Below are 9,264 nucleotides of genomic sequence, written 5' to 3' on the forward strand. Positions count from 1 at the left end.
ACATTGGAATCAGAAAGTACACATTGAAGTTGCCTAGGATACCCCAAGATGTTCGAGATGCCAGAGCCATGGAATATCTGTTACTAACAGGGAGTAGAACCAGCTCAGGAGAAGAAGTTTGTTGCAGTCAATAAAACGAAAAAGGAGTTGGAGATCTGAAGACCGCTTTGATATCAGACATGGAGATGCAGAGTTTGGAGTTTGTCCAGCTGGTTTCCTGTCTTGCTTTGGGGATTACAGTATAATAGACTTTGAACTTTGGACTTTTAACATTGTTGAGACTGGTATAGACTATGGGGACTTTGGAAATTGGACTAAACGTAGTTTTTATTAGTCTATGGCTAGGTATGGCCCCCATAGACTCAAGTCTATGGGGGTCAGGGAGTGGAATGTGATGGTTTGTATATGCTTGGCCTAGGGAGTGGCACTATTAGGAGGTGTGGCCTTGTTGGAGTAGGCGTGTCACTGTGGGCATATGCTTTAATACCCTTGTCCTAGCTGCCTGGAAGAGTTTTCTCCTGTTTGCCTTTAGAACAAGATGCAGAACCCTCAGCTCCTCCTGCACCATGCCTCCCTGGATCCTGCCAGGATCCTGCTTTGAAGATAATGGACTGAACCTCTGAACATGTAAGCCAGCCCCAATTAAATGTTATCCTTATAAGAGTTGCCATGGTCATGGTGTCTCTTCATATCACGGAAACCCTAACTAAGACAACGTTATAGAAAGAAATTCACCAACACATTTCTGCAGGCCAATTGAAAGAGTGAAGTGGAAGCTTCTGGATATGTCAGCTGATACAGACACACATGGAGTTTTGCTAAGACAGACTCACATGGTGTTTTGCTGAGGCAAGACCCATGGGAAGACATGTGATGTTAGGAGGGAGTATAAATTGGACTCAACCGTCCGTGACGGTGGGCTTGCATAGCTAGCTTTGCAATGCTTTGTTTGTCTCACGTCTTCACTGATCTTCACTTCGTTGAGAGAACCATGGCAGAGAACTTCTCTGGGCATCTCTGCTGGTCCTGGCCCCTCCTGCTGACTCATGCTGATTCAGTGGAGGCCTGGCTGTTTCTACTGGGTCATGTCACCACTGCTGATTCATATTTGCTATCCTGACACACTTCTGAACTGGATTGGTGGTATCCTGAATTTTGTGGGGAGATTGAAATCACCCCAAAGAACTATTTCTAAACAGGTCCACTTCCCCCATATCCTAATAACTTTTCTTTTCACTACCTCTGGTGGGTGGTGGGCTAGAAGGAAGGTTGAAGCATTTAAGAACTGTTATTAAAAGTAGGTTTTGAAAAATCTGATCTCCCCTAACTTCTGAAACATGAGCCACAAGCATTGCTTCTGCCCGTACTACACTCACGTGGCACCTTTGTTAGTTACTGGGTCTGTTCTGTGCCCCAGGCAAGAAGACATCTCCACCCCAGTGCATCCCAGAAGTAAACACAACAGAAGCCACACAAGTGTCCTCACCAAGGCATGCAGCTTCCTTTCTTTCCATATTGACAAGTGGAAATCACATCGGTTTGCCTGTCCCTAGGCATGTGCTGTATGCCAACACATTCAACTGTGCAAGAACCCATTGCCCTCTGGCACTTCCTCAAACTTGTTCCACTGCATAGAGAACCTTACTAGGGTCAGAGTTGTTAAGAAGCCTCTTTCCCCAGATGAGAGCCCACCCTCTCTGTGTCTGTAGGATTCACGGTGGGACCCATGACTCCAAGAGCATAGAGGCTTGAAACAACACGGAACGTCACCCCACAGCTTCTGGAAAGTTTCTGCAGGCCTTGAGGCAGAGGGTCCTTCCTGACATTGGAACCGGGTGTCTGTGAGGAGTCAGGTCTTATTCATGGAGTTGACCAAGAGGGCCCCACTTCCACACATCCTTCACCAGGGTTCAGGTTCTTGGGTGCAGTTGGTCTTCCTCATGGGAACCCCTCACACTGCTGAGAGGAAAGTGGCCAGGGAGATAAGAATGAGCTCCCCACACCTCACAACCATCACCTGCCTCTTGGGCCTCGGGTTAAAAGAAGCAGATGGCCGCCACAGCTCAGCAGGTGCCCTTGGCTAGGAGTCAAACCCACTGCATTTTGCACTGAGGTGGTGAGGAGCCTTTGTGATCGAAGAAGAAAGCACTTTGCTTAGACGCCAGCCTGTGGTGCCGCTGAGAGGTAGAAGCCTGAGAAGCAGAGCCAGATGGGAAGAAATTCGGTTATCGGGGATGCTCCCTTGAAAGAGGACAGCCTCTCCCTGTCTCTGCCTTTCTGTGATCACAGGCTTCCATCACACATCCCCACTTCTGGGAGGCATAAGGACCTCATGGACCCGCATTGGCCAGAGACGTGACTGCCAACGGAAACCTCGGAAGTTGTAAGTTGATCGACTCGGGCATTTTGTCACAGGGATAAACCAGATGAGCACAGTCATCTTCATCCAGGGTGGACCTTGATGCAGGACAAGCCGAGGGAGGGAACAGAAGCCTTCTCGACGCTGAAAGCCAGTGCGCCATGATTCCATCTCGTACTTTGTAGCCTTATAGCCCTCCTGCTTGAGGCTTTAATGGATGCCGCCGTGGCTGAAGAAAACCAGAGCTAGGTAATGCCTTGCTCCACCGATTGTCATCACGGTCTCCCGGTGCGCAGGGAAGGGAAAAGAATGACCCAATGGAACAGGTTTACAGATAAACGAAGGAGCATCTGCAATTGAGGTTTAGGGGCAGAAATTCATGACATGGCCGAGTCACAGAAGGCCACACAGGCCACTAGGCACAGCTGGAACACGGCAGTGGCGTGGACCCTTTCTCTATATTTAGTCTCTCCATCTGCATTTCAAAATACCCGAGAAGATCGCCTCACGAAGAGGAAAGGTTTGTTTATCCCCTGTCCTTGAAGGTTTCAGTTCACAGCACAGGGGCGTGTGAATGGGACATGGCTTCGAGTGCAGATTTGGCATAGAGGGAAGGCTTGAGTGGGGCACAGAGGCCTTTTGGAAAGTTATTCCACAGACCAGTGAAATACAGAGATTTAAATGCCTTTGTGTCACCGTCTGGATGGGCAAGAGTGGGTGTTACTCACCCGCCTGCCTGTTGATGTCTGTGTGGTCCAGGATCGGGTGTCACACATTGTGCAATCGGCCCTGCTCCTCGTTCTTTCCACGGTTTGTCTCTTTCTGTAGACTTCACGCCCAGCACTGCAGGTCTGAGCCCCACCTCCCAGCTGTCACTTGGCAGAGCTGGGCCTGGGACTCCTCAGACTCAGGCGCCCTTGGAGGCTGCTTGCATCCCTTTCCCACTGGGATGAATATCGACTTTGCTCCTAAGGAGAGCGAGCTATTGATGACTCAGAGCTTCAAAAGCAAAGCATACCACTCTGCTGCCTGTGACAGCAGGCGTCGGCCCAGAGAAAGGGCAAAATGGTCCATATACCAACTTGCTCTAGAACAGTCCTTTTATAGCCCCTGGTCATGAAAAACTCCTGCCCTGTTTTCCCCTCCTCCCCGGGCTCCAGGTTGGCCCCACCCCCATTTCCTGCTATATGGGTTCTGAGGTTCTGGTCACAGAACAGACTCTTCCTTTTCAACCCTTAGGTAAACAAAAATGCTTCCAGGCAGGTGGGAGCCACTGCTAGCGGGGACACACACACACACACACACACACACACACACACACACACACGGACGGGGACGGGGACAGGACCCAGGGCCTCTTGCTCACCTATGATATTCTGATGAACTCTAAGGCCACCTCAGACTAACAATGGACCATAAAGATTTCTTTCTCACATCTTCAATGGGAAAAAAAAACAAAAACAAAAACAAAAAAAACCAGGGTATGGCTTCTTACCCTTTTTATATTTTTGACTCCTCTTCTCCCAAGAAATTTTATATAACTGCAAGCATATAGATACACAAAACAAATACACATACGAAACATTTGTTCCTAATAAATTTTAAAAACCAATTATTTTAAAATAATCCTTTTGTAGACATATTAGTTTTATCATTTATTAAAGACAAAACCAAAATTTGCCTGTCAATGTGTGGCTATGCTTATTTTAAGATAAAAATCAAATCTCGCCTGAATATTTGATGCTACGAGACCTGGGGGACTCTCTGTTCTTTTTCAGAGTTGATTGACATTTCAGCTTTACAGCCAGCAATGCCATTTTTCATAAAGAAGCATAGTACAGGATGGCAGGGAAAGATTTAAAATCATTTCAGAAACTCTTGCAAATTCTGTTCTTATCCCAACCCAAAATTCATTGAGCATTTTTAAAAAATGAAATTCAAGTCAGCACTCAAACAGTAATTTTTAAAAATCTGACAGTCTCTTATATTTTGGGTTGTGAGTCTAGCATTTAATGGTCGAGCCATCTCTCCAGCCCCCAAGTCTAATATTCTCAATCCAAAAGCATCCTAGCTTGATACTTACATGCTGAGGACTGATGGTGGGGGAGGGGATGTATGAAAGTCATTGCATTTCTCTAAGAACTGAGAACTCTGTATGTGCAGTACAGATAGACTGCAGCTCCTAACAGGCAAGCATCTCACGTCTGAGTAGCAGTGTCTCAGGCAGTTTGATGGTGCACGGTCAACAGCCTGCCCAGCACTCACTCATACAGTTCAGCACAGGCCCACACCACCAGAACCTCAGCACTGGCTGACTTTGATTGTGGATTCATCGAGTATGCACAGATAATGTGTGTCCACCTGCATTCGGCTACAACCCTCGGGCCCCATGGCTCACAGTTGTTCAGGAGGCTGGACTGTACGGCAGCTGTGGAGCACACCCGTTTACGGCACAGCAGAAAGGCAGCTGAGGTCTGATGTGGATGTGCGCATAGGAATCAGTGCAGTCCCCAGACTTGTGTGAATGCTTCGTGCCCATTTGGTGGAACTGTTTGGGGAGGATTGGGAGGTGGCCTTGTTGGAGGAGGTGTGTCCCTGGTGTGGGGGTGAGGGTTCAAATGATCTGTGTTGTTTCCAGGATCCGTCTCTACCTCCTGCTTGTGGTTTGAAATGTGAGCACCCAGCTGCTCTTGCTGTCAAGCCTTTGCTCCAGCGTCATGAATTCTCACCCTCTGGAACCCTAAGCTCAGCAAGTTCTCTCTCTCTCTCTCTCTCTCTCTCTCTCTCTCTCTCTCTCTCTCTCTCTCTTTTTCTCTCTCTCTCTTTCTCTCTTTCTTTGTTTCTTTCTTTGTTTCTTTGTTTCTTTCTTTGTTTCTTTCTTCCTTTCTTTGTTTCTTTCTTTCTTTGTTTCTTTCTTTGTTTCTTTCTTTCTTTGTTTCTTTCTTTCTTTGTTTGTTTCTTTCTTTCTTTGCTTCTTTCTTTCTTATAAGCTCCCGTGATCATGGTGCTTTATCAAGGCAACAGAAAAAAACAAAACAAAACAAAAAACAAAAAAAAAACAAAAAAAAACCCAAAAACTAAAACCATGGGGAAGCTGTGGAAGGGGAAGCTGAAGAAAGCCTCTATGGAGGAGACATGGCGGAACCTGGCTCTCTCTTGTTTCCTTTCATCTACTGTGATGTCCAAGAGACAAACATGTGCCCTTGGAGGCCAGAAAGGGAGTCAGAGTCCCTACAGTTTGAGTTACAGGTGGTTATGAGCCACCCAGCATGGGTCCTAGAAACGCAATGTGGTTCCTCTGGAAGAGCAGCTGGCACTCTCAACCACCCCAAAGAAGATATAAATTATGAAATAAGGGCAGTCAGACTCTTGTCCCAGGAGGAAAGAAACAAGCAGGAAGAGTGGGACTCCAGGCAAGGGGCAGCGGTGGTGGAGAGGGGTGTGGAGGGAGATGATTAGCAGCTGACAGTACAGACCTGAGGACTCCAAGAGGTGAAACTACAGCACAAACAGAGAAACTGGAGAAGCGTCTTCCAAGAGTGGGTGCATGTAGGGAGGCATTCCCCAAGGAGAGCAAAGGGGCTCGACAGGAAGACAGAGACATCTCAGCCTTGAAGAAGGAAACAAGGAGCAATAACCACAATATAGACTTCACATCTAGTGAGACCAGGGAAAGAGAATAAAGAGAACTGTGGGCTGACCCAGGACTGCGGTGTCCCGACATGGAAACCTAAGGGTTCTTTGGAAAGTTGGTTGGATGGTGTTTTGCTAGCAAACATGTGAAGGAACGTTTTGTTAAAATGGATGCCGATGGTAAAGGCTAAGGCAGACTCGTAAAGGAATGTCTCACCGAAGCAGACACAGGAGAGAGATGTTCTATTAAAGCAAGCATGTGAAAGGACACGAGATAAGGGATTCTTTGCTAATGACACTTATGTCATGGTCCGCCTTACCCTGCATAGTTGAGCTGCATTTGTTGAGACACCATAGAGAGAAACACACCAAAACCCTTCTGGTGGTGTGGTGCACTTTGTTGCCGCTTCGAAGGACTCGGGCTGACTGACTGCACGTGCCGAGGCAAGGCACGTGGAGGACACATGAAGTTTGGAGGGTATAAATAGGACACCATGGAGTGACGGAGACAGAGCTTGGCTTGTTGGTACAGCTAGCTGCTCAGTGCATGTGAGTCTCCAGAATTCTCTGATCTTTGCTTCCCTTATAGAGGCACAGACTAGAATTTCTCCTGGTGTTCCTGTTGGTCCCTCCTGCTGACTGCTGCAGCTGAGGGCTGGCTGTTTCTGCTAGGTCCTGTCACTGCTGTTGCTAACCTGACTCTACCGAACTGGACAGCTGGTGTATCTGTGAAGCGTTTGTGAGTGGATCGAGCTGCCACTGCTGACCTGTGAACTGAACGGCCGATTTCCAGACAACATAGATGGGAGTTGCTGCAAAGGACCTTTCTAAACAGGTCGGCTTCCCCCCACCATGTACCCTTTCTTTTCCATTACCTCTGGTGGGCGGTGGGCTACAAGGGAGGTTAAAGCGATTAAGAACCAGCATTAAAAATAGGATTTGACAAAATTAAAGTTACAGTGTCCTCCAGCTAAGAAGGCACAGGAAGGACAGAGAAGCAGAGATTCTTCGTGGGGAGTGAAGACAAGGAAGTGGGAAGTAGCATTCTAAAATGCTCCCAGTTAAAATGGCGCTAAGCCAGGCCGGGTGGCTCCCACCTGCTATCCCAGCACCACAGAGGCAGCCTAGGCTACATGCTGAGACATTATTACAAGCAAACAGTGAGACAGACGGGCAGAGAGGAAGCCCCCTAGATATAAACTTCAACTTACTAAGATAAAAATGAGAGTGTACGAGGGCTCATAACGCATGTGGAAATGAAATCCAAGGCCACTCTATGTATACACTTTATGTTTCTCAGTGCTATGACAAAATTCTCAACAAAGGTAACTGGAGATAGGAAGGTTTGTTTGGCTCACAGTTTTAAGATGCATACAGTCTGTCAGGCTGCAGGACCATGAGGCTACAGAACCATGAGGCTGCAGGACCATGAGGCAGCTGGTCCCCTACACACACACACACACACACACACACACACACACTCTCATTCACACACATACACTCACTCATTCACAAACATACACTCACACACACATACACTCATTCACACACATACACTCACACACATATACACTCACACACACATGCACACTCACACACACATACATACTCACACACTCACACACACACACTTACACACATACACACACATACACTCACACACACATGCACACTCACACACACACTCACACACACACACACACACTAGCATCAGAGAGAGGTGAATGCTGGTTCTCAGCTCTCTTTCTCTTTTTTGATTTTTTTAAAAGTCTGGCTCTCCAGTTCAAGTGGTACCACCCATATTCAGGGTGGGTCTTCCCATGTCAGTCAAACCATTCTGGCGACGTCTTCACAGTCACACCAGGGATGTGTTTCCATGGTGATTCCAAATCTGATGAAATTGATTGACAATGAAGATGAATTATTTCATGAGCAGGGGCAGGAGCCAAGTGGACTCCAAACCCATCACCTCTGGGTGGGTGTGAGCTTGGCTCCCAGGGCAGGTGTGGGAGTCAGAACAGAGGGAGAGTACCCAGAGGGTGGCTGTGTTCACGAGCACTCCAGGATCCCTAAGGCAGCTCCTACTTTCCTGAGCCTGTTTCCCCATCCATAGGCAGCTGACCTAGGCCTGCTCTGGATGGTGAGGCTTCTCCTGTGCTGGTCTATCTTATTTCTTACACGAAGGTAACCGTGAGTCTTATCTTCAGCATTTAAAAAGTTCCATTCAAGCGTGATTTGTTTGCCGTATTAAAATAACATTCCAAACGCAGTGCTTCCTTAAGCTTTGATTTTGGCTTACAAAGCTGACTTTCCATATGACACACAGGTTTAATAACTTCCCTTAAGAAGCCTGTAAATGAATCCCAGCTGCCTTACTGGCTTATCTGGTTTAACAGATTTAAACATTTTAATTGCATTTTATAAAATTAATCTACCCAAATTCTTGTCTTTGTGGTTCACACTGGCAAACCTGTGGGTATGAGCTCGCTTTTAGAAATCTGGTCCTTTAAACACAAGTATGGTGAACTTGGGGGCGGCTTAGTGTTCTCCATGACGAATAGCCCTGTCTGGGTTTCCTGGTGAAATCGCCAGCCCATTCCTTCTCTTAGCGTCACCTTTCCCGATGGACTGCCACATCATCACCAAAACACAAATCCCCTGTCTTTGCCAGTACTCAAGATGCTGCCGTTCCACAGTGCTAAAGAATTCCTGCTGGAATTTGAATGCCATTATGGCCACATCCAGGAAAAAATACACCAGCATGGGACTGCCCCTGCTCTGGAGGCTAAATGACCGAGCTCAAGCCACTGTGAGCCTATGGCCAACATCTGTAAGGGACGAGGCCATGCAGAGACCAGCTGCCTGGCCCTGGCTCCTCTTTCCTAATTCCCTCTCAGGAAGCTAGCCCCTCCCAGAGGGTGAACCCCACAGAGTATAGCATCTCCTAAAGAAGTTGGAAGTCATTGTGCCAGGGAGATGGCTCAGTGTGCACAGTTCCTGCAGTGCAAGATGAGGGCCTAAGCTCAGATCCCTAGCAAACACATAAAGAGATGGGAGCAGTGTGTGTCTATAACCTTATGTAGAGACAGACAGATCCTGAGGGCTCATTGGCCAGCCAGTTTAACCAAAACAAGCAAGATCCAGGCTCAGTGAGAAATCCTGTCTCAATAGAGCAAAACACCCAATGTCAACATCTGGCCTACATGCCCTACTGCACAGGCAAATGTACTCAAATATACATACATACACACACACACACCCACACACACACA

This window comes from Rattus norvegicus, chromosome 3 (genome assembly GCF_036323735.1).
Source record: "Rattus norvegicus strain BN/NHsdMcwi chromosome 3, GRCr8, whole genome shotgun sequence".
NCBI classification, from domain to species: Eukaryota; Metazoa; Chordata; class Mammalia; order Rodentia; family Muridae; genus Rattus; species Rattus norvegicus.